The sequence below is a fragment of the Pongo pygmaeus genome, chromosome 1 (assembly GCF_028885625.2).
Source record: "Pongo pygmaeus isolate AG05252 chromosome 1, NHGRI_mPonPyg2-v2.0_pri, whole genome shotgun sequence".
NCBI classification, from domain to species: Eukaryota; Metazoa; Chordata; class Mammalia; order Primates; family Hominidae; genus Pongo; species Pongo pygmaeus.
Genome location: NC_072373.2, coordinates 209,328,484 through 209,351,052, shown reverse-complemented (window position 1 = coordinate 209,351,052; position 22,569 = coordinate 209,328,484). Strand labels below are relative to the sequence as shown.

General features: G+C 49.9%; 1 protein-coding gene across 2 annotated transcripts in view; it reads left to right on the top strand.

Moving 5' to 3' along the window:
* The first annotated feature begins 12 nt into the window (after positions 1-12).
* ALPL (alkaline phosphatase, biomineralization associated) overlaps positions 13-22,569 on the top strand; it is a 68,297-nt gene continuing 45,740 nt past the window's right edge. The window contains exon 1 of one of the 2 annotated variants that reach the window (XM_054447349.1): positions 13-154. The gene's annotated coding sequence lies outside the window, so the exon portion shown is untranslated. The remainder of the gene's footprint in view (positions 155-22,569) is intronic. The other variant, XM_063658839.1, reaches the window with a different exon arrangement.

Sequence of the window (22,569 nt, the reverse complement as noted above, 5' to 3'; positions counted from 1 at the left end):
CCCGGGCCTCACTCGGGCCCCGCGGCCGCCTTTATAAGGCGGCGGGGGAGTTGGCCCGGGCCGCGTTGCGCTCCCGCCACTCCGCGCCCGCTATCCCGCCTCCGGGCTCCCACGCGTTTGTTCCTGGACGGACCCTCGCCAGTGCTCTGCGCAGGTAAGGACTCGACGCTGCCCCGCGCCCCGGTTCCCCAGGGCCCCCGCGGACGTGGTCGATCCCCTTCTGCATCCTCCGCTGGCCCCGTGGTTGAACTTTAATGGCAGGGCCAGGGTCTCCAGCGCCACGCCGCCCACAGCAGCCCATTCGGTACGCCCCGCAATTGGTCCTGCGCCTGTCCTCCCGCGCATCCCAAGCTCCCGGCGCGCGCTCTGGGCGGGACAGGAGATTGGACGTGGCGCCCTCAGAGCCGGCGAACTCAGGGGACCGCGCTCGGGACCGCCCTGCAGTCCCAGGGTCTCCTACCTCCCGAGCCGCTGCCTGGGACCCTGCGCTCTGTCTGGGCACCTGCCCTTGCTGCCCATAGACTGAGCCCCTCTTGGTGCCTCCTTAGCCGTAGCTCTAGAGACTTGGGCTGCCAACCCCCAGGCCTCGTGGCCTGGCGCCCTCCCAGGCGTCCCACCTGACCCGGTGGGGTCTAAAGCAGTTTGATTTGGGAGGAGGAGAGGGAGGGAGGTGCTTGGAATGGGGGGCGTGGCGGGAGGAGACAGAGGACACCCGCGTGGGTGTCTAAGAGTGGGCACCCACTGTGGGCACCGCAGCTGTGGGGCAAAGCTCTGGAGCCCGCGAAGCCGAAGGAGCCTGCCACCCTCTTTGGGCTTTGCGAGGTGGGCCGCCCAGGGCTGCTTCCCTGCCCAGTCTTGGTAAGAAAGGGTTAAACGCAGGTCTCAGCAGAAAGGCAGGAGGCCGAGGAAAGCCTCCCCCACTCCGCATTGTGCCTTATTACTCTTTTTCAACACATAATGGGGTTGAAGGCGGGGCCTTTACAAAGGCCTCTGGGTGGAGGGCGAAAATCCTTGAGATCAAAAGAGGGGGCGATTCTTAGGCCAGGAAGGGCTTTGGGCCCTGGGAAAAAGTCAGAGACCGCTCAGGTGGGCCTAGTGCCCAGGGAGGCAGGGGTTGGGTCCCGGCCTCAGTGTAGATACTGCAACTGTTTTTTGAAGGCCTACCGTGCATAGAGGAACCTGCTCTGACATCTCACGTACATCATTTCATTTTACAAATGGGGAAACTGAGGCTTAGACAATTTAAGTAAGTGGTGGGACCAGGGTTTGAATCCAGACTCCAAACTCTGCAACCCTAGCGTCCTGCTCCCACTGTGTTGCCTAAGAGATACGGGGCGAAGCCTTGGTTTTGTCTTCAGGCTCCTCCTGGGCTCAGCCGGCTCTTCCTCCACTCTCCAGTCTTGCCCTTTCCAACTCTTTAGTCCTCCCCACCTGTGGGTGTCCCCACCCTGTCCTGCCCCAGCCATCCCACTCCCTGGCCCCATGCATCTTGTTCCTGTGTCACCTGTTTCTTTCTTTAACTGAATACCTGTGAATTCCCTCAGAAGAGGCCCCTGGACACAGCTTCTCAACATCCCAACTGGTGAAGACTAGGCTGAGTGATGATCCCAGTCTGTGTCCATGAGCCCATTTGTAAAAAGGGGTGTATTCCCCTTTCAGGACTATTGTGAGGAATAAAACTGAACTGAGGCCAGAACAAGATGCTATCTTCATTCAGCAAATACTTAAGCATCCGCCGTGTGCCAAGCTCTGTTCTAGGTACCGGGAATGCCGCAGTAAATCAGCCAAAAGCCCTCTTCTGGATTGGATGTTTGCATAACAAAATTCTTTCAGGCTTTGAAACTCAGAATTCACCGTGTAGACTTGAAATCAAGCTATTCATAAGGAGGGAGATTAAGACGCAATCACCTGTAAAATGGATCGGCCAACCTTTGGCCCTCACTTTAGCAAAGGCAACCTTGCTGTGGGACCTGGGATCAGTTCTGTTCCCTCTCTGTGCCTCAGCCTCCTCCCATAAGCTGTGGAGATCAATAATGCCTACCAGTGGTGAGGTCTAGATATGATGAATGCTTGCGAAGGGTTTAAGCTGGTACCTGTGCTTAAGAAAATCCTGGCTATCCCCAGCTCTCTTCTCAGCAGAAAATGCAATGCGGAGACTGGAAGTTGGGTTATGTGCCTACCCTGCCTCTGAACCTGTCACCCACTTCTGCCCAGGCCCTTCCCATCCTGTCGGGCTGCACATGTGGGGTGGCATGGTGCCCTCCTTGCTCACACTGAGATGCCACCTTCTGTCGCCATTCTAAACACAGCCTGGGCTGGGAGCGCAGAGCTCCGTGATGAGATCAGCCCTGGAGCCATCATCTCTGCAGTGCTTCCTGCCCTCTGCCTGTTCTTGTGCCTCACCATGTCCCAGCTCAGGACCAAACTCAGCCCTGTTCTGTCCCATGACTTACATACCCAACATTCCCTGCAAGCTGGATATGATCTTGGAAAGGGGAAGCGAGTTGCCCAGAGGCACACAGATGCTACCTGGGGAGCTGGGGCTGGAGCCTGCGTATCTAGAATTCCAAATCTAGCAATCTCCATGCTGTACCCATCTCTGGGCATATGAGGCCTTTTAATCCAGGGAGTAGGATCCAGTAGCAGAGCCCGAGTTCTCACCTTGAAATCAGTCTGACTTGGCTTTTTAATACAAAACCCAGAGCTCCGAGAGAACATTGCTGGGAGAGTGAGCAAGCTGGGCTGAGAACCAGCACTCAGAAATCTCCATGTGGCCACAGGAATGCTGACTTGGCTTCCCAGCACCATGTCGTCGTCGTTGGCAGGCTGGAGCTGGGCTTTGTGGTATGTTAGATTTGTTTTTTTTCTTCTGGAGATGTCCTCACTTTCAGAGGGCAGTTAGGGGCAGTAGACTGGAGGTTCATTCCCAGCACTGCCATGCGACCCTGGACAAGTCACCTTCCCTTTCGGAGCCTCAGTTTTCTCATCTGCAGTATGGATTAACATTATATACTTTGCAGGGTCGCAAGATCGTAAATGGTTTTCCAACTTTGGGCTGAACCAGCATTGATGTTATTAAGACATTCATATTTCCTGTGGAGCAATTTCAAGAGCAGTTAACTTTATCCCTACCAGGTGATCCTGAGGGCCTGAGGGAAGTCCACGTTTAGGTTACAAAAGCCTACACAGCAGGGAAAACACTGGTTTGGGGGCTGGCGTCTTGGATTCCAATCGCCAGCTGTGTGACCTGAGGCAAGTCACTTAACCTCTCTGAGTGTCAAGCTCATAAGAGGCCCCCAACATCAAGATATGATGCTCAGTGTCTGAAGAACATAGTCTCTGTATTTTTCTGCCTCCTTGTACCAGCCCCCAACCCCCCCGCCAACACTTCGTTAATTGCTCCCAGAAAAACTCTATGCTTAAAGTTTTCCATGCTTAAATTCTCAGCCTCACTATGGCATGAAATCAATTGTTTGCATTGAATTTGACTTCTCAAATTAAGGGGTAAAATTTGAGATGAGAGTAGGGGGTTAGGGAGGAGATGAGGACGAAGTTAAACCAGATGTGCTTTTGTTTAATTGTAGGATGGTGGTTAAGCTGCTCAAGTATTACCATCGTTCTTTCTGAATTCCAGTAACCAGGAGTCAGGTTTCACAAAAAATTGTAGTGTTCTTTCCTGGCTGGTGTGGACTCACCCTCTCTATTATTATTATTATTATTATTACTATTTTGTATTCATCCGAGGCCACAGAGTACTGTCCAGAGAGGAGACATAGATCCCCAGAATTTCAGTTGGAAGGCCGTTAGAAGCTGGCTCGGTCAACTGGGCTCTGGGCGCACCAGGGAGACTGAGGCCCAGAAAGGGGAAGAGCCTTGCCCAGGGTCACACAATTGCTTAGGGCAGAGTGGACTGGGAATTCAGTCTCCTGGCTTTAAGCTACATGATCTTTCCAAAGACAACCACTCTCCTGAATTTGGTGTGTTTCATTTCTACAGTATATTCTTAGCATAGCTGTTTTTTGAAAAGCGTTGTTTAAGGGAGGATGCAGATGATGTGAGTTGGTGGAAAAAGATATTAAGCTCAAGAGAGCTGAGCTGAAGTCCTTGAACTACCTCTGTGACCTTGGGCAAGTCACTTCCCCTCTCTGAGTCTCAGATTCTTCATCTGTAAACCAATATATCTGAGGAGTAGGAGTGGAGAGATGAGACTTCCCTAAGACTTGGAATGGGTCTAATGTATTCAACTGGTCCTCAAATATTTATAGCCTACTGTGTACTGGGTTATGGGAGATCCGTCACAAACTGCCTTCCCAAGGCTGCAGGGGGTGGGGGATTGTTGACTTTTGCGGTGATTAAACAACTTTAATTTAGTTGCTGGTGTTTTTAAACCAGGCAATTTCATTTTATATAAAGATAAGGGTTTCTGGCTTCTCTTGAAAGATCAGAAGATGTGGCCATATGGGGCTATGTCCCTGCCTGGCCACAGTGGCTGGAGCTGATTAGCAGCTGCTCCATCCACTTTACCACAGTGTCCACCACGCCCCACTGCCTCACATTTGCCCACCTGCCTCCCTGACATTACCTACCTGCCTTCTAAGCTTGTGGTTTCTGGGCTAGATGCGGGGAGGCCATGTAAGAGGGGCTCCAACTCCACTTGAATGATTGTGTGGGGCTTGGGCCAGCCCTCAGGGGGCTCAGGGTGAGAATATGGGACACGTAGACACCAGCCCCTCTTCCGTAGCCTGGCAACATCTACAAAACATGTCAGCTACGTGAAGGAGCTTTCTTCCTGCTTTGGTGGTCCTCAGGAAGAGTCTGAGGGCTCTGGAGGTTTGGGGGTGATACAGCATCTGCCTGTCAAGGCTCAGTGAGCTGAGCCCAGGGTCTAGCTGGGGACAGGCATCGCTGGGTACTTCATTCTAAAGATTGCACAGCCCCTGCAGTGAAGAGACTCCCTTGACATCTTCCACCTTACCCCTTGCTCCCCAAGAGCCCTGTGCATTGGTGCGCCACCTCACCCTGTGCTCCCTAATAGCCCTGTGCATCAGTGCATACCCCACTTCTCAGACAGGAAACACGATCTTGCACTCTGAACCCACAGCTCTCTGTTCCACCCCCTTTGCTGGGAGCCAGGGCCTGGTGATGACAGGCAGGTACCGTGGTGGCTGCAGCAGGCATCTCAGAATCGCCATGTCTGAGCCAGAGGGTAGCACAGGAGGCTGTGAAGCCTGATGGTTACATGTGGGGGCTCTGGAGGCAGCTGCTGTGATGTGAGATTCTAGGTCTCCCCAAATCAACTGCTCCAGGGATTATGAGATGGACAAGGCAGACTGATTGATTGTCGATTGCTGATACTAACCTCACATCCCCTGGTCCTTACACCTGCAGACGACTTCAGAAATGTGCCCTGTGTGGGAAGTGGCATTTTGTGAGCACCATTGGGTACCAGGCACTTTCACACATTACTTTTGATACTCACCTACCCCCTACCCTCCAGCATTTTGCAGTTAAGGAGACTGAGGCTCAGAGGGCAGACACCTTAAGATTACTCCTCCCCTAGGTCTCCATGCCTCTCTGCTTTGACCCAGGGAAGGGAGAAGAGGACAGGCTGGAAGGTCATTTCTGGAAATAAGGCCGTGGAGACCCTGTAGTGAGGCCCTGACCCTCCAGACTTTCTAAGCCACCCCCTTCTCCTCCACTCCAGCTTGTTTCAGAGATGCTTCTTCATCCTTCCAGAGCTCAGTTTGTCATTCAGGTGCATGAACTTTACCTGGCCAGGTCTGCAAACTGCTGGGCAGAGCTCAGCAAATATTTTATGTTCTTTAAAAAAGTTTTTAGGTGGCCAAAGCAAATTGCTTTTACTGGAAAAACCAGAAGTGTGACCTTTATTTTATTTTTGCAGAGATGGGGCCCTGCTACGTTGCTCAGCCTGGGTTCAAGAAGTCTACCCACCTTGGCCCCCCAAAGTGCTGAGATTATAGGCATGAACCATTGGGCCTGGCCCATAAGTGCACCCCTTAAAAAGATCTACCAGGTGACTCTTTCTTTAGACTGAGTCTCACTCTATTCCCCAGGCTGCAGTGCAGTGGCATCATCTCGGCTCATTACAACCTCCGCCTCCTGGGTTCCAGAGATTCTCCTGCCTCAGCCTCCCGTGTAGCTGGGATTACAGGCACATGCCACCACACCCAGCTAATTTTTGTATTTTTAGTAGAGACATGGTTTTGCCATGCTGGCCAGGCTGGTCTTGAACTCCTGACCTCAGGTGATCCACCCTCCTCAGCCTCCCAAAGTGCTGGGATTATAGGCATGGGCCACCACACCCGGCCCCAGTGACTTTTTGTTGGGTCGACCTCTTGCCTTCTCTAGTGCACCTTTACTAGGTCAGTAAAGCCACAGGGTGGGTACCACTTAGCTCTCAGGCTGAGGTTCTCAGGCCTCTTGCTGGCTGTCACTGCAGTGTCTCAGGCTTGTTTTTTTTTTTATTTGTTTGTTTTTGTTTTTTGTTGTTGTTGTTGTTTTTTGAGACAGGGTCTAGTGGCTCTGTTGCCCAGGCTGTAGTGCAGTGGCACGATCACGGCTCACTACAGTGCAGCCTTGACTGCCTGGACTCAAGCAATCCTCCCACTCCAACCTCCCAAGTAGCTGGGACCACAGGCATTCGCCACCACGCCCTGCTAATTTTTTTTATTACTTGTAGAGACGAGGTCTTGCAATGTTGCCCAGGCTGGTTTCAAACTCCTGGGATCAAGTGATCCTCCCACCTCATCCTCCCAAAGTGCTGGGATTACAGGTGTGAGCCACTGCATCTGGCCAGCCTGGCCTTTCGGAGGATCTCATCCCCCTCCACCTGTCTCCACCTGTCTCCACCTCAACTTACCTGTCTCTCAGCACACAGGAGTTACTAACTGGCCCGTCTGCCGCTATTCTGGTGAGAAAGTGTCTCATCTGAGGCCCATTTCCCCTCCTCCACTCCTTCTGAGCCCTTCTATAGCTCCTCTTTTTTCTCTGCCTCATTCTGCTGGTCCCTGCCATGCCACTGCTAACTAAAAGTCCATAGACTATAAGCCTGACATGCACGTACTAGGCATGGTGCTCAGTGCCTTGCCTGTAATTACTCATTTGGTCCTACAGCAGCGCTGGGTGGCAGGTGCTATTATCCCCACATTACAGATGAGAAAACGGAAACACAAACTCCCCCAGCTGGGAAGTGAGAAGTAGACATGTTTGTTCCCTGCCATGACCCATCCATCCATTCAAGGCTACTGCTTTCTCCGTGATGCAAATGACATAACCCATCTTCCTAGAAGAGTCAGTTCCCTATTTATCTTAAAACCATCCAATATACAAATTCATATTCTAGGTCCGTTAGCCTATCAAGATATCAGAGATAAACAGGGTTCCTCTCAAGGAACCTCTTGTCCAAGCCCTTAATCACCTAAGTGATTTTTTTGTGTGTGAAAATGCTGTTTTTTGTTTTTCCCCGTGACCTAATCCTTATACAGATGCTCCTTGATTTACCAAAGGTTTTTGTCCTGGAATTGTAAGTTGAAAAATATCATAAGTAGAAAATGGATATAACACCTAACCTGTCAAACATGGTAGCTTAGCCTGACTTATCCTAAATGTGCTCAGAACAGTTACATTAGCCTATAGTTGGGCAAATCATCTAACACGAGGCCTATTTTGTAATAAAGTGTTGACTATCTCGTGTCAATTTCTTGGCTATACTGTATTGAATGTGAAAAACAGAATGGGCTGGCTGGGTACTCGAGGTGTGGTTTCCACTGAACACTATAGCTTTTGCATCATCGTAAAGCAAAAAAATCTTAAGTGTAAGTTGGGGACAGTCTGTAATGAACATTTAAGGGCTTACTCTGTGTCAGAAACCGAGCTAATCACTTTGAATGACCTTATTGTATTGAGCTCGTAATTCTTTTCATTTTGCAAACAAGGAAACGGAAGCTCAGAGAGATTGAGTAATGTTCTCAAAGTTTGGAAAGTGCAGGTGAGACTCAAATCCAGGGTTGCCCAATCAGATTGGCATCTGGATTAAAATTTGCATGTTTGGAGACGAGCTCTCAGGGCACCTTGTGGTACACATTTGTTTTTCAGTGAGTTTGCAAATGACGTGGGGGTGGGAGGCCCCAGGGGGAGGAGACAGAACATAGACACACCTGGTGGGGCAGCAGCGTCTGTTCTCCCAGACAGTGGATCTTAGCCTGTTCATCCCCTCATAGGAAATGACAAGCCTAGAAGGAAGCATCCTGAGAAACCCAGAGGGGCTTGGGTTTGAATCCCAGCCCTGCCATTTCAAGCTGTGTGACCTTCGCCAAGTCCCTTTCCCTCTCTTAGCTTCTGGCTACCCTGCTCACCACGCATGGTTTATTTGAATGAGGCAAAGGCCTTAGGATTTTTTGGTTTGTGGATGGCGAATAGCCAGCATGTCTCCTTCCTCTCTCCTGCCCTGCACCCACATCGGACATCACTAGTCAACCACTGCTCGCTTTCCTTCCCAGGTTCCTTCTAAGTACAGTGTTCCAGACAGCCATTAGCAACTAATATGGAGTTGGTGCACAAGATAAAAGGACATCCCAGAACCAGATTAGATTTGGTCATTGTGTGGGTGGGGGTAGGGAAGGGACAGGCCCAGGTGGCACCCAGTTCAGTGTCACGGTGCTCCTTGGTCTTCTTTTCCTTGTCTTTGGAGGAGCTAAGCTAGACTGTACCAGGGCCTGCCCCAGGTGTGGAGTAGGAACCTTTTATGAGGCACACAGCTGTGCCCATGTTCAGTCCCAAGGGAGAGGCAGGTTTCTGGGCCTGATCACTGTCTAGGCTTAAAGTAAGAGTGACAAGAAAGAGGCCGGTTTCAGGTCCTGCTGGAAAGAGTTAGGCCTGCCCCTCTCCACCCTTTGTAATAACATCCATAGTAGTAATAAGAGTTCTCGACACTGACGGACCACTTGTTACACACCAGGCCCCTCTGCAAAATGCTTTGTAGACATTTACACATTTAGTCCTCATACCAGTCCATTTTTCAGGTGAGGAAAATGACTCAGAGTAATTTGCCTGGGTTTGCCCAGCTGGTAAGTGTCGGAGCTACGATTTGAATTCATATCTGTTGAACCCCGAATAAATAACTCTTATTACTACTATGGATATTATTACAAAGGGGGGCCAGCCTAACTCTTTCCAGGAGGACCTGAAACTGAGCTCTTTCTTTTTTTTATGGTATTCAGAACATCACTTTATAAACTTGTCAGATTACCATTTAAACATTAATACCCAAATACAGAATTTAGACAATTACTTTACATTTTAACTGTACCATCCCCAAGCTCTCAGCTATGAATTTGGTCTGGGGAGAGGGCTCCATAATAGGCCACTGAAGTCCCCTGTCCCACCCCTTTATTCTCCCCCGAAAACTAGCTGCCCAACTGCTCTGCCAGACTTGGGCTAGAACTTGGCTTCACTGTGACAGTGGGACCACCTGGGCCCTACAGTGTGGCAAAACCGATCCGCCCACAAACTCCATCCCAGGTGTTGAGATGCTAACACACTGAAGCTGAAAGACCCCACTTGGTTTTGCTACAGATCAAGTTACATCTGACTGGAGAGCTTGTCCTCTACCCTATTTCCTGCACAAGTCTTTTTCTTCGTAATGCAACAAGTGCTACTCAGCTCAGATCCAATGGGACACAGGGAAAGGGGCTGTAGTGCAGCTCAGCCTTGCTGAGGGAGACCCCTGCCTCGCCAAAGCGCTTCGCTTACAAAGGCTGAAACTGGCCTCTTTCTCGTCACTCTCACTAGACGGTGATCAGTCCCAGAAACCTGCCTCTCCCTTGGGACTGAACATGGGCACAGCTGTGTGCCTCATAAAAGGTTCCTACCCCACACCTGGGGCTGGCCTTGGTATAGTCTAGCTTAGTTCCTCCTGCTTTCCTCTACCGCAGGCTCAGTGTGGGGCCTGCGGGCTCTGCGCCCTTCTCTCAGCTTACCATGATCATTTCTCATTGTTGAGCGCGATACGTCTTTGCCTGCGGAAAGTGCTTTCCCATCGGCAGAGCCTTCCGCGTTTACACATGGGCAGCACAGCAAAGGGCATCTATTTTTGCAAGGGAGAAAACTGAAGCTCAGAGGCTGGGCACAAGGGCTCATGCATGTAATCCCAGCACTTTGGGAGGCCAAGGCGGGCAGATCGCTTAAGGTCAGGAGTTCAAGAACAGCCTGGCCAACATGGTGAAACCCTGTCTGTACTAAGAACACAAAAACTAGCTGGGCGTGGTGGTGTATTCCTGTAATTCCAGCTACGTGGGAGGCTGAGGCATGAGAATCACTTGAATCCGGGAGGCGGAGGTTGCAGTGAGCAGAGATCGCGCCACTGCACTCCAACCTGGGTGACAGAGTGAGACTGCATTTCAAGAAAACAAAAAGAAGATTGAGGCTCAGGGACGGAGGGTGGTGGGCCCAGGATCACACAGTGAATAAACGGTAAACCCTGCACCGAGGAATTAGGTACCCCACCTGTTCCCTAGGCCATCCGGAACAAATTGCCTAGGGGAACCTGAGGTCAGTGCTGGGAACGCAGGAGTGTTGGCTCAGCAGAGGCAGGGGTTGTGCCTGCCCCCCGCATCCCACCCAGATACACCCTATCCTGTTTTAATCAGCCATTGACCTTGGACAAGTCACTTTAACACTCCCAACCTCAGTTTCCAGGCACTTATTCTATTTTTCAGGTTTGTTGTTGTTGTTGTTTGTTTGTTTTTTGAGACATGGTCTTGCTCTGTCACCCAGGCTGGAGTTCAGGCACGATTGTAGTTGACTGCAGCCTTGACTTCCTGGGCTCAAGTGATCTCCTATCTCAGCCTCCCGAGTAGCTGGAACTGCAGGCTTGTGCCACCATGCCCAGCTAATTTTTTTTATTTTTTATTTTGTGAGATGAGGTCTTGCTTATGTTGATGAGGCTGGTCTTGAACTCCTGGGCTCAGGCAATCCTGCCACCTCAGCTTCCCAAAATGTTGGGATTAACAGGCGGTCAGCCACCGGGCCTGGCATATTTTTCAGTTTTTAAAGCCAAAAGCCATTTCTTTCTTTTTTCTTTTTTTTTTTTTTTTTGAGACGGAGTCTCGCTCTGTCGCCCAGGATGGAGTGCAGTGGCTTGATCTTGGCTCACTGCAGCCTCCCAGGTTCAAGTGATTCTCCTGCCTCAGCCTCCGGAGTAGCTGGGACTATAGGCGTGTGCCACCATGCCCGGCTAATTTTTTGTACTTTTAGTAGACACGGGGTTTCACCATGTTAGCCAGGATATTCTCGATCTCCTGACCTTGTGATCCGCCCACCTCAGCCTTCCAAAGTGCTGGGAGCCATGGTGCCTGGCCTAAAGCCATTTCTTATTCATGAACTCACCAAACCATCAAAGCAACCCAATAAAGTATTAACATCATTTTGCAAAGTGGGAGACTGAGGCTTGGGGAGGCAAGCAACTTGCCTGAGGTAAAATTGATGGTGAAACCAGGCCTCAAACTCAGGATCCCAGGCTGAAGGTCTTTCCCCAGCTGTGTCTCCAGTCTCTCTCATTTTTGCCTTTGTACCTGCCATCCCCTCCCCTGCAGCGACCTCTTCCTGCTTGTGTTGCCAGTTGGCATCACAGCTGTTTTTCTAGAGCTTGCTTTGGATATCTTGAACCCTTTGTAATCTGATCATCCACATAGCGTCTGGCTCTGAGTCTCAGTTCCTGGAGGGCAGGAGCCCCATCTGAGTCACTCGTGAATTCCCATGCCTAACAAGATGCCTGCTTTCAGCAAGCGTTTAATGACTTCTTTTTTTTTTTTTTTTTTTTTTTTTGAGACGGAGTCTGCTCTGTTGCCCAGGCTGTAGTACAATGGCGCGATCTCGGTTCACTGCAACCTGCGCCTCCCGGGTTCAAGCGATTCTCCTCCCTCGGCCTCCTGAGTAGCTGGGATTACAGGTGCCCGACACCACGCCTGAATAATTTTTGTATTTTTGGGAGAGACAGGGTTTCATCATGTTGGCTAGGCTGGTCTCAAACTCCTGACCTCAGGTGATCCACCCGCTTTGGCCTCCCAAAGTGCTGGGATTACAGGTGTGAGCCACCACGCCCAGCCCATTTAATGACGTTTGAGTTCATGAAAGGCTGCCCCACCTGGCAAGGGTTTCCACAGCTGGCCTGGCTTGGTTACCATGGGGAAGCCTGGGAGGGATGCCCCACTGGGTGTGACCCTTGAGCCACTCAATGCGAAGCCTGGCCACCCTCCCCAGACCTTCACTGGTGTCCTTCCACCAATGACACCAGCTCATAAATGGTTAGTGATTGGCAGCAGGGCAAGCCAGTGTCTCTGGGTCCAGTTTTCCTGTTGGCAGTTCAGGCCTTTAGTCTTACTCAGGTATGAGGTGTCCAGTGTCATACCTCTGGCCAATGTCTTTGTCCATTTTGTTCACAGATGTACCCCTAATCCCAAACGGCCTTAATTTCTTTAATGATAATAATAGTCATAGCTGTAAATTTGCTGAATCTGCATGTACCATGCTTCCTGGTGCATAGTAGGCACTTAATACATATTTGTTGAATGAATGAATACTCACAGTGAGTTAACATTTCTTAGAGACTGAGAGTCCCTAAGTGAAAGGTCACTTGTGTGACCTCTGTGCCTCAGTTTCCTGTGTCGACTCCATGAGAGGTACTCAGAGGAGTAACCAATACATATGTCGATATATTTTTTTTTTTTTTGAGACGGAGTCTCGCTCTGTTGCCCAGGCTGGAGTGCAGTGGCGCAATCTCGGCTCACTACAAGCTCCACCTCCCGGGTTCACGCCATTCTCCTGCCTCAACCTCCCCAGTAGCTGGGACTACAGGCGCACACCACCACGCCCAGCTAATTTCTGTTGTATTTTTTTAGTAGAGACAGGATTTCACCATGTTAGCCAGGATGGTCTCGATCTCTTGACCTTGTGATCCGCCCGCCTTGGTCTCCCAAAGTGCTGGGATTACAGGCGTGAGCCACTGCGCCCGGCCAGGTTTGTTTAAAATATATCATGAACCAGGCTGTGTTCTAAGCAGCTCACATGTATTTATTCATTTATCCTTGCACCTGAGGCTCAGAGAGATTAAGTTCATGTCTCCTAGGTCACCCGGTTGGTGTCACGTGCAAATATTTTAATATCTCCCAGGACATGTGTGTTCCAAATAACATAATATGGGAACCACCTCCCCTACCAGCCTCCTCCCATAACACAGACCTCATGCCCCAGATCCTAGGCTCAGAACAAACGGGAACAGTAGTAGGTGAGTCAAGTGGTCATGTTGTCCCTGACTATAAAATGCCTCTTCCAGTGTCAGGCACACAATAGGTCTTATGATCACCATCTGTGGGATAGGCGCCAATCATGATCTGTGCAGAAGCTGGCAGGAGGGAGCCCCAAATCCGCTGGAGGAAACTCGGGGGCTGGGGGGACTTTAGAGAAGAAATGACAGCGGTCATAAATCATTGTAACGGTAACAGCTCATATTAACTGAGTGGCAGGTGCTGTTCAAGCAAGTCAGATACATTAATCATTTAATCCTCATATCAGCCCTAGGAGGTAGATATTATTGTCATTGTCCCCACTCACGGATGGGGAGCCAGGCTCAGAAATCAGCTCATTTGGGCTGGGCGCAGTGGCTCCTGCCTGTAATCCCAGCACTTTGGGAGGCCGAGGTGGGTGGATCACCTGAGGTCAGGAGTTCGAGACCAACATGGCCAACATGATGAAACCCCATCTTTACTAAAAATATAACAAATTAGCCAGATGTGGTGGCAGGTGCCTGTAATCCCAGGTACTCAGGAGGAGGAGGCAGGAGAATCGCTTGAACCTGGGAGGCGGAGGTTGCAGCGAGCCGAGATTGCGCCACTGTACTCCAGACTGGGTGACAGAGCGAGACTCCGTCTCAAAAACAAAAAACAAAAACAAAAATGGGGAATCAGCTCATTTGTCCAGTAAATGGCTAGTAAATGATAGCTCTGGGGTGTGAACACCAGCACTCAGGCTGTGGCATCTTGCTGTCCTGCCTCCTTCTGTAAAGACTCGTGAAGCTTCCTGCTGGGTAGTTCCTGGTACCTCTGCTCCAGGTTGGCCACTGGCAGCAGGCCTGTGCCAGGGTGCATGCTGGCGCTATATGATCCGTGGGGCGGAGGGGAGTCTCCCCGTCTCCTCACGTCTCCTCAGGGGCCACCCCTGTGTCACACCCTGAGGCTGGGCCCAGACCGGTATTCAGGAAAGGAAACTGATCTGTCACCTCACCCCTGCCTGGGGCAGCCCAGCATGTGTCAGCCCCCTAATGCCCGGGTACTGCCCAGGACCAGCAGTAACAGGGACAACCACCCTCCAACATGGGGAGGCCTGCAACAGCTCCGGGGCAGAAGGAGGCTCAGGGAGGTAGCAACTTACCACCCAGCACTCGTGGAGCTGGTGGGTGGTTGAGCTGGGATTTGGACCCAGGGCTTGGCTCTGGTGAGGGGGGATGTGTCTGCCATGGGGTTGTCTGGTCCAGAGATCCAGGCCTAGCTCTTTTATGAAACCTTAATTTGTTCAGTAATAATAGCAAGAGTTGTCATTTCCTGAATCTAACCTCCCCAAAGGGTAGATACCCAAATCTCTGCTTTTTTTTTTTTTTTTTTGACACAGAGTCTCGCTCTGTCGCCCAGGCTGGAGTGCAGTGGCATGATCTCGGCTCACTGCCACCTCCACCTCCCGGGTTCAAGCAATTCTCCTGCCTCAGCCTACTGAGTAGCTGGGATTACAGGCGTGTGCCACCACACCTGGCTAATTTTTGTATTTTTAGTAGAGACAGGGTTTCACCATGTTGCTCAGGCTGGTCTCAAACTCCTGACCTCATGATCCGCCTGCCTCGGCCTCCCAAAGTGCTGGAATTACAGGCATGAGCCACTGCGCCCGGCCCACATCTCTGCTTTTACAGGTAAAGAAAGGAAGCACAGGCTGGGAGTGGTGGCACATGCCTGTGTCCTAGCTACTTGGGAGACTGAGGCAGGAGGATTGCTTGAGCCAAGGAGTTCAAGGCTGCAGTGAGATATCATTGCACCTGTGAATAGCCACCGCACTCCAGCCTGGGCAACATAGCAAGATCCCATCTCTAAAAATAAAAAAAATAAGAAAAAAAAATGAATAGAAGCACAAAGGAAGGGAAGGGATCACCTAAGGTCCTATAGCTCATACATGGGTTAATCCAGAATTGGAACCTGGGCAGCCTGGCTCCAGAGTCCGGTCTCACTTAGTGAGTACTAGATAATTCTCTGCATGTCAGATGGGTACACTCTTTGAACCTGCTAGTTCTTTTGGAGCCAGATCTGGGGAGGGGGAGCAAGGCAGAAGTTGAGCAAATAGCAGGAACAGACCGTGTGACACTTGCTGGGAGGCGCCGAGGCTCCAGATCCCTGAGCTTAGGAGTGCGGAGTTTATCTATCTCCTGTGCGATTCCTGGGGGAAGGGAAGGACAGGCGAAGGGGCATGGCAGGGCAGTCCTGGTGTCTCCAGGACCAGGGTCAGGGGGAGGCCAGAGCAATTAGCCTGGCTGAGGCCTCTGCTAACTCAGAAGCCTCAGTGGGGGATTGGTGCAGGCCTCACTCCAGGGCTCTGGCCTCGAGCCTGACCCTCCTGAGTTTCTATCTGAGGCTTCCAGAGTCTTCCTGGGGCAGTGAATCTCAGAGTGCTGGTTTGTGTGAGAACTTTGTTCTGAAATTTCCTTTTTCAACACCCAAATCCCTGGGCTGGCCTGCCTGCCCCACTTCCCCCTCTTGGAGGAAACGGATGCTTTCCTCTTGGGCGGCCACATGATTTGAATAATCAAGTGTTTCCCAGCTGGCCTCTGGCCAAACGGAGCTTAGCTGGGCAAGGCCCCCAGTTGGGGCACTGAGGCAAGCCTGCCAACCTCCTCATCCCGCCACACACTCCAGCCACCGAGGGTAAAATACAGGAAAAATGCATGGCCCATAGACTTGGCTGGGCCAGGCCCCAGACTATTCCTGTGATGGAGGCAGCGCTTGTCTTGGGCTTTGTCCCATCTACCTGGAGAAAGCTGAGTGGGGGAAGAAAAAGGCTGCCCCTGCTCAGGAAATTCCTGCTGGAGTGGCCTCTCCTGGCGTGCTCACCTGGGTGCTGGCGTCTTGGCACTTGTCAGGGTGGAGAGAGGAGGAAGCCAGTCAGGAAGGGGAAAGACGGGTGCGGGAGGACATTCATTGAGTCAACAAACATCTCATTAGCCCAACTGCCTGTGAGGCCCAGGGCTAGGTGCTGGAATCACAGATGGATCTGCCCTGGTTTTTGCCTTCAAAGAGTGTGTATAGGCTGGGCTCCATGGCTCACGCCTGTAGTCCCAGCACTTTGGGAGGCCAAGGCCAGTGGATCACCTGAGGTCAGGAGTTCGAGACCAGCCTGACCAACATGGTGAAACCTCGTCTCTACTAAAAATACAAAAATTAGCCGGGCATGATGGCACGTGCCTGTAATCCCAGCTACTCCGGAGGCTGAGGCAGGAGAATTGCTTGAACCTGGGAGGCGGAGGTGGCAGTGAGCCGAGATGGTACCATTGCACTCCAGCCTGGGCAACAAGAGCAAAACTCCGTCTCAAACAAACAAACAAACAAACCAAAAGAGTATGTACAGAAAGAGTCTTGTAAGCAGACCCCCCACAGAGCCCTAGGTGGTAGAGGATGAGGGAAAGCATCAGAGGCCACCTAGCTAAGCCTTGGGCAGAATGGCCACAAAGGATTTCTGGAGACAGCAAATTTCATTTATTTATTTTTTTTGAGATGGAGTCTCTGTCTCCCAGGCTGGAGTACCACAGTGCCATCTCGGCTCACTGCAACCTCCGCCTCCCAGGTTCAAGGTATTCTCCTGCGTCAGCCTCTGGAGTAGCTGGGACTACAGGCGTGCACCACCATACCTGGCTAATTTTTGTATTTTTAGTAGAGATGGGGTTTCACCATGTTGGCCAGGCTGGTCTCGAACTCCTGACCTCAGGTGATCTGCCTGCCTCGGCCTCCCAAATTGCTGGGATTACAGGTGTGAGCTACCATGCCCAGCCTACTTTATTAATTTTTAATCTTTTTTGCTGCATTATATAATTTTTGATATGTGGTGTTTTTAATCATTCAGTTCTAAGTAATTTTAAATTTCTACTATGACTTTTCTTTGATCCTTGAAATTTTTAGGGATTTTTTTTCATTTCTAAGTGTATGGGTAATGATTTATACTTTTAAACACTTAGCTTCTCACTTAATTGATGGTCACAGGATGTGGTCTATGTGAAAACTTATTATTTGAACTGTGAGACTTTTTGGCCTGGTAGGTGATGAATTATTTAAATGTTTGCATGTTCCTGAAAAGAAAGTGTGTTTATGTATTTTGTTTCTACCATCCTACATTTTTATTTCAATTTGTTCTGCTTTTTCTGTTTTATCACTTTAAAAAATTATCTGTGGCTTTTCCCTACAAAGACAAGATTAGCATTTTCTCATGTCCCTTGTTGCCCTGCCTCTCTTCGGTTTCCACACCCTTCCCTGACATGCCCCCCTCAGCCCCCATGATGTCACATGAAAATTGTCTAGATTTTTACAAAATTGTCAATTCTGAGTTACAGATCTATGTTCTTGTTCTTTTCTTTTCTTTCTTGAGATGGAGTTTCACTCTTGTTGCCCAGGCTGGAGTGCAATGGTGCGATCTCAGCTCACCACAACCTCTGCCTCCCGGGTTCAAGCGATTCTCCTGCCTCCGCCTCCCGAGTAGCTGGGATTACAGGCATGCACCACCACGCCCAGCTAATTTTGTATTTTTAGTAGAGACGGGGTTTCTCTGTGTTGGTCAGCCTGGTCTCGAACTCCCAACCTCAGGTGATCTGCCCGCCTCAGCCACCCAAAGTGCTGGGATTACAGGTGTGAGCCACCACGCCTGGCCCTTCTTGTTCTTTTCTTTGAACTTGAATTTGTTTTGAAAAACTAAACTTTACTAAATTATTTGCTCAGTCTTCAGATATCTTGAGTACATCTGTGGAATTTGCTTCTAATTAAATCATTCCTTTAAAATTATTTGATTCTTTTTTGGAGGGGGCGAGGGGCTGTCTTTTTGTACAAACCTGAGCCCTTGATGCTGTAACTTTTATTAGCCTTTAACTTTTTTTTTTTTTTTGAGGTGGAGTTTTGGCTCTGTTGCTCAGGCTGAAGTGTGGTGGTGTGATCTTGGCTCACCACAAGCTCTGCCTCCTGGGTTTAGGTGAGTCTCCTGCCTCAGCTTCCTGAATAGCTGGGATTAGTGGCACCTGCCATCACACCTGGCTAATTTTTGTATTTTCAGTAGGGACAAGGTTTTACCTTGTTGGCTAGGCTGGTCTCAAACTCCTGACCTGAAGTGATCCGCCCACCTCGGCCTCCCAAAGTGCTAGGATTATAGGCATGAGCCACAACGCCCAGCCAGCCTTTAACATTTGAATGGCTGTTTAGCTGGATAGAAAATTCCCAGCTCAATCTTTTTTTCCTTCTGTAGTTTGGTCAATTCGACATTTATTCCATTTGTAAGTGTTCTGTTTTTCACTAAACCTTTAGGATGTTTTCATTGTGTGTACGTGGTTTTTTTTTTTTTTTTTTTTTTAGACAGTCTCGCTCTGTCGCCCAGGCTGGAGTGTAGTGGCACGATCACTGCTCATACAGCCTCAACCTCCCCAAATAAAGTGATCCTCCCACCTCAGCCCCCTAAGTAGCTGGGACTGCAGGTGCACGCTACCATACCCAGGTAATTTTTGTATTTTTTGTAGAGATGGGGTTTCCTTATGTTGCCCAGACTGGTCTCGAACTCCTGGGCTTAAGCGATCCTCCTGCCGTGGCCTCCCAAGGTGCTGAGATTTACAGGAGTGACCTATTCAGGCATGAGATGAGATTACATGCCTGACCTATTCAGTTTCTTTCTTTTTTTTTTTTTTTTGAGACGGAATCTCACTCTGTCACCCAGGCTGGAGTGCAGTGGTGCGATCTTGGCTCACCGCAACCTCTGCCACCCGGATTCAAGCAATTCTTCTGCCTCAGCCTCCCAAGTAGCTGGGATTACAGGCATGTGCCACCATGCCCGGCTAATTTTTTTTGTATTTTTAGTAGAGACGAGATTTCACCATACTGGCCAGGCTGGTCTCGAACTCCTGACCTTGTGATCCACCCACCTCGACCTCCCAAAGTGCTGGGAGGCGTGAGCCTCTGCGCCCAGCCGACCTGTTCAGTTTCTTAATGGTATCTTTTGATAACCAGAGGTTTTTAATTTTTGATGAAGTCCAATTTACCTTTTTTTTCTTTTATGGAATTGGTATTCTTTGCCTAACCCAAAGTCATGAAAACATTATGGAGTCAGGGCTGGGCATCGTGGCTCACACTTGTAATCCCAGCACTTTGGGAGGTCGAGGTGGGCGGATCACCTGAGGTCAGGAGTTCGAGACCAGCCTGGTCAACATGGCGAAACCCCGTCTCTACTAAAAGTACAAAAATTAGCTGGGTGTGGTGGTGGGTGCCTGTAATCCCAGCTACTCGGGAGGCTGAGGCAGAGAATTGCTTGAACCCAGGAGGTGGAGGTTGCAGTGCACCGAGATTGCGCCACTGCACTCCAGCCTGGGTAACAAGAGCGAGACTCCATCTCAAAAAAAGAAAATATTATGGAGTCAGTATTCTTTGCCTACCCCAAAGTCATGAAGATATCCTTTTATATTTTCTTCTAGAAGCTTTGTGATTCTGACTTACAATTAGGTTTATGGTTAATCTCAAATTAATGCAGTAAGATTGGGGTTAATGTTCTTTTAACTTTTCTTTCAATGTTCTGTTTCTTTTTTTTTTCTGAGACAGGGTCTTACTTTGTCACCCAGGCTGGAGTGCAGTGGCATGAACATGGCTCACTTCAGTCTCAAACCTCTGGCCTTAAGCAATGCTCCTACCCCAGCCTCCCAAATAGCAGGGACCACAGGTGCACATCACACTTGGCTAATTAAAAAAGAATTTTTTTTGTAGAGATGAGGTTCTTGCCATGTTGCCTGGACCTTCCACAGTGTTGGAATTCCAGTCATGAGCCACCAAGCCTGGCCAATTTTCTGTTTCTTTAATCCCTGCTTCTTCCTGGAAGCGTCGTCAAACTAATAACTTAGCTCTCGCCTCCATCATTCAGCAGCTGGATCCACTCTGTAATTTATTCCACTTAAGTGTTTGTTATTTCAACTGGTTTTTCACATAGAGTGTTTCCACTGGGGTCTTTTAACCGTTCCTCTTACCGTTTTGCTAACATCTTTGCTCATTTCTTTTGCGTGTTTCTCACATTTATGGAGACTTTTTGTTTGTTTCATTTTGTTTTGTTTTTTTGAGACAGGGTCTCCTCTGTTGCCCAGGCTGGAGTGCAGTGGCGTGATCTCTGCTCACTGCAGCCTCGACCTCCTGAGCTCAAGTGATCCTCCCACTTCAGCCTCCTGAGTAACTGGGACTATAGGTGTGCACCACCATGGCCAGCTAATTTTTTTTTTTGTATTTTTTGTAGAGATGGAGTTTCATTGTGTTGCCCAGGCTGGTGTCAAACTCTTGGGCTCAAGTAATCCACCCGCCTTGGCTTCCTAGAGTGCTGGGATTACAGGTGTGAGCCACCACACCTGGTCCTGTTAATGGTTTTTCTTTAGAATTCATTGTGCTGTGGCTGGTGGTGGCGTAGGGTGGGATTCGGGGAGCCATGCACTTCTTGCCCTTAAAACTAGCAGCGAGGGAAAACGTATGGCTCCTGGATCCTCCCTCTCAAATCAGTCCCAAATACTGAAAAGCAGAACATCACTAAACCTAGGCAATTACAATTTTTGCTTATTTTAAATTCTCAGTAAATCTGATCTAATACGGCTGATTCCAGCGGTATCTCTAATCGGTTTAGGTTTCTTTTGAAGTCATTGTGCTCCTTGGATACTCTGTTCTTTAACTTGTGAGCTTACTGCATGGGGGGTTTCAGCTATTCTGTTTGGTGCTGTGTCTTTGGTAAGAGTCTAAGGCTGACCCTAGTCGCCCAGTTCCAATGAATCCAAGGAGACGACATTGCCAGGATGGGAATCCCTGGACATCAGAACCACTTGGTTTCTCACTAGGTTTGACATCACCATTCTCCCTCCCCCAGTGACTCACTCCACAGGATTGGGCCTCTCTTTCAGACCCCAGGGAGAAACAGTGAGGAGAAGGGGCTATATGCCTAGGCCAGAATTCTTCAGACTGGGGTCTGGAAAGGAAGGGGTGGTGGAGTGACTGTAGAGGCCCCCTGTAGTGACTGTCGGTCCCCTCCCAATTCCTGCAGTTCCATATTGTTTGCTGGCAAGCTTTGAATTTTATTTTATATATTTTATTTTTTTGAGAAATGGTCTCACTCTGTCACCCAGGCTGGAGAGCAGTGGCACGAACATGGCTCACTGGAGCCTCGACATCCTAGGTTCAAGCAAACCTCCCGCCTCAGTCTCCTAAGTAGCTGGGACCACAGGCATGCACCACCACATCCAGATAATTTTTTGATTTTTTTTTTTTTTTTGGAGACAGAGTCTTGCTCTGTCACCCAGGCTGGAGTGCAGTGGTGCAATCTTGGCTCACTGCAACCTCTGTCTTTCAGGTTCAAGCAATTCTCCTGCCTCAGCCTCCCGAGTAGCTGGGATTACAGGCACCCACCACCACACCCGGCTAATTTTTGTATTTTTAGTAGAGATGGGGTTTTACCATGTTGGCCAGGCTGGTCTCGAACTCCTGGCCTCAAGTGATCCACCCGCCTTGGCCTCCCAAAGTGCGGGATTACAGGTGTGAGCCACGGCGCCCGGCCAATTTTTTGATTTTTTTGTAAGAGACAGGGTCTCACTTTGTTGCCCAGGCTGTCTCAAGGTCCTGGGCTCAAGCGATCCTCCTGCCTTGGCTCCCAAAGTGCTGGAATTATGGCCCAGCCCATGCTTTGACTTTATCTCAGTAGACACTTGTGCCATCCGCCTGGGCTGCTTTATGCAAGATACTTTTTGTGGGTTTCATGCAAATGTGGGCTTAGTGATAAGCCATAAGTTAATTGAGGGGTAGAACAAAGGTGGGTTGGACAATTTGGGGCTCATATGTCTTGGGATAGAGAGCCAAAGGGGCTCTGGGAAAGGGAGGAGGATTCTGGGAGGACACGGAGTCAGCAGAGGGGAGGATGGAGTTTCAGCAAGCCCAGAGCTGAAGCTGGAGACTGAGGTCTAGGGTAGCAGATGTGGGCTTTGTCAAGAGGCAGGTCCAGAGGGCGGCTGTGGGACTGAACTCCAACCCTGCACCCAGCTCTGACCTTAGTTGTTCCAGGACAGTGGGTGTGTGTATGGGGGCCTGGGCTTGGAACAGAGAGGCAAGAGGAGAACTCAAACCCTGTTTTCTTTTCTGTAATATTCTCTCCACCCTAAAGACCATGCCCTGCCTTTTCTCCTGGCTGCAGCAACCCCTCCCCACCACCCTACACACACCAGTTTAAACTCTCTTCCATCTCCCAGGAGATTCTGTTTCCCCA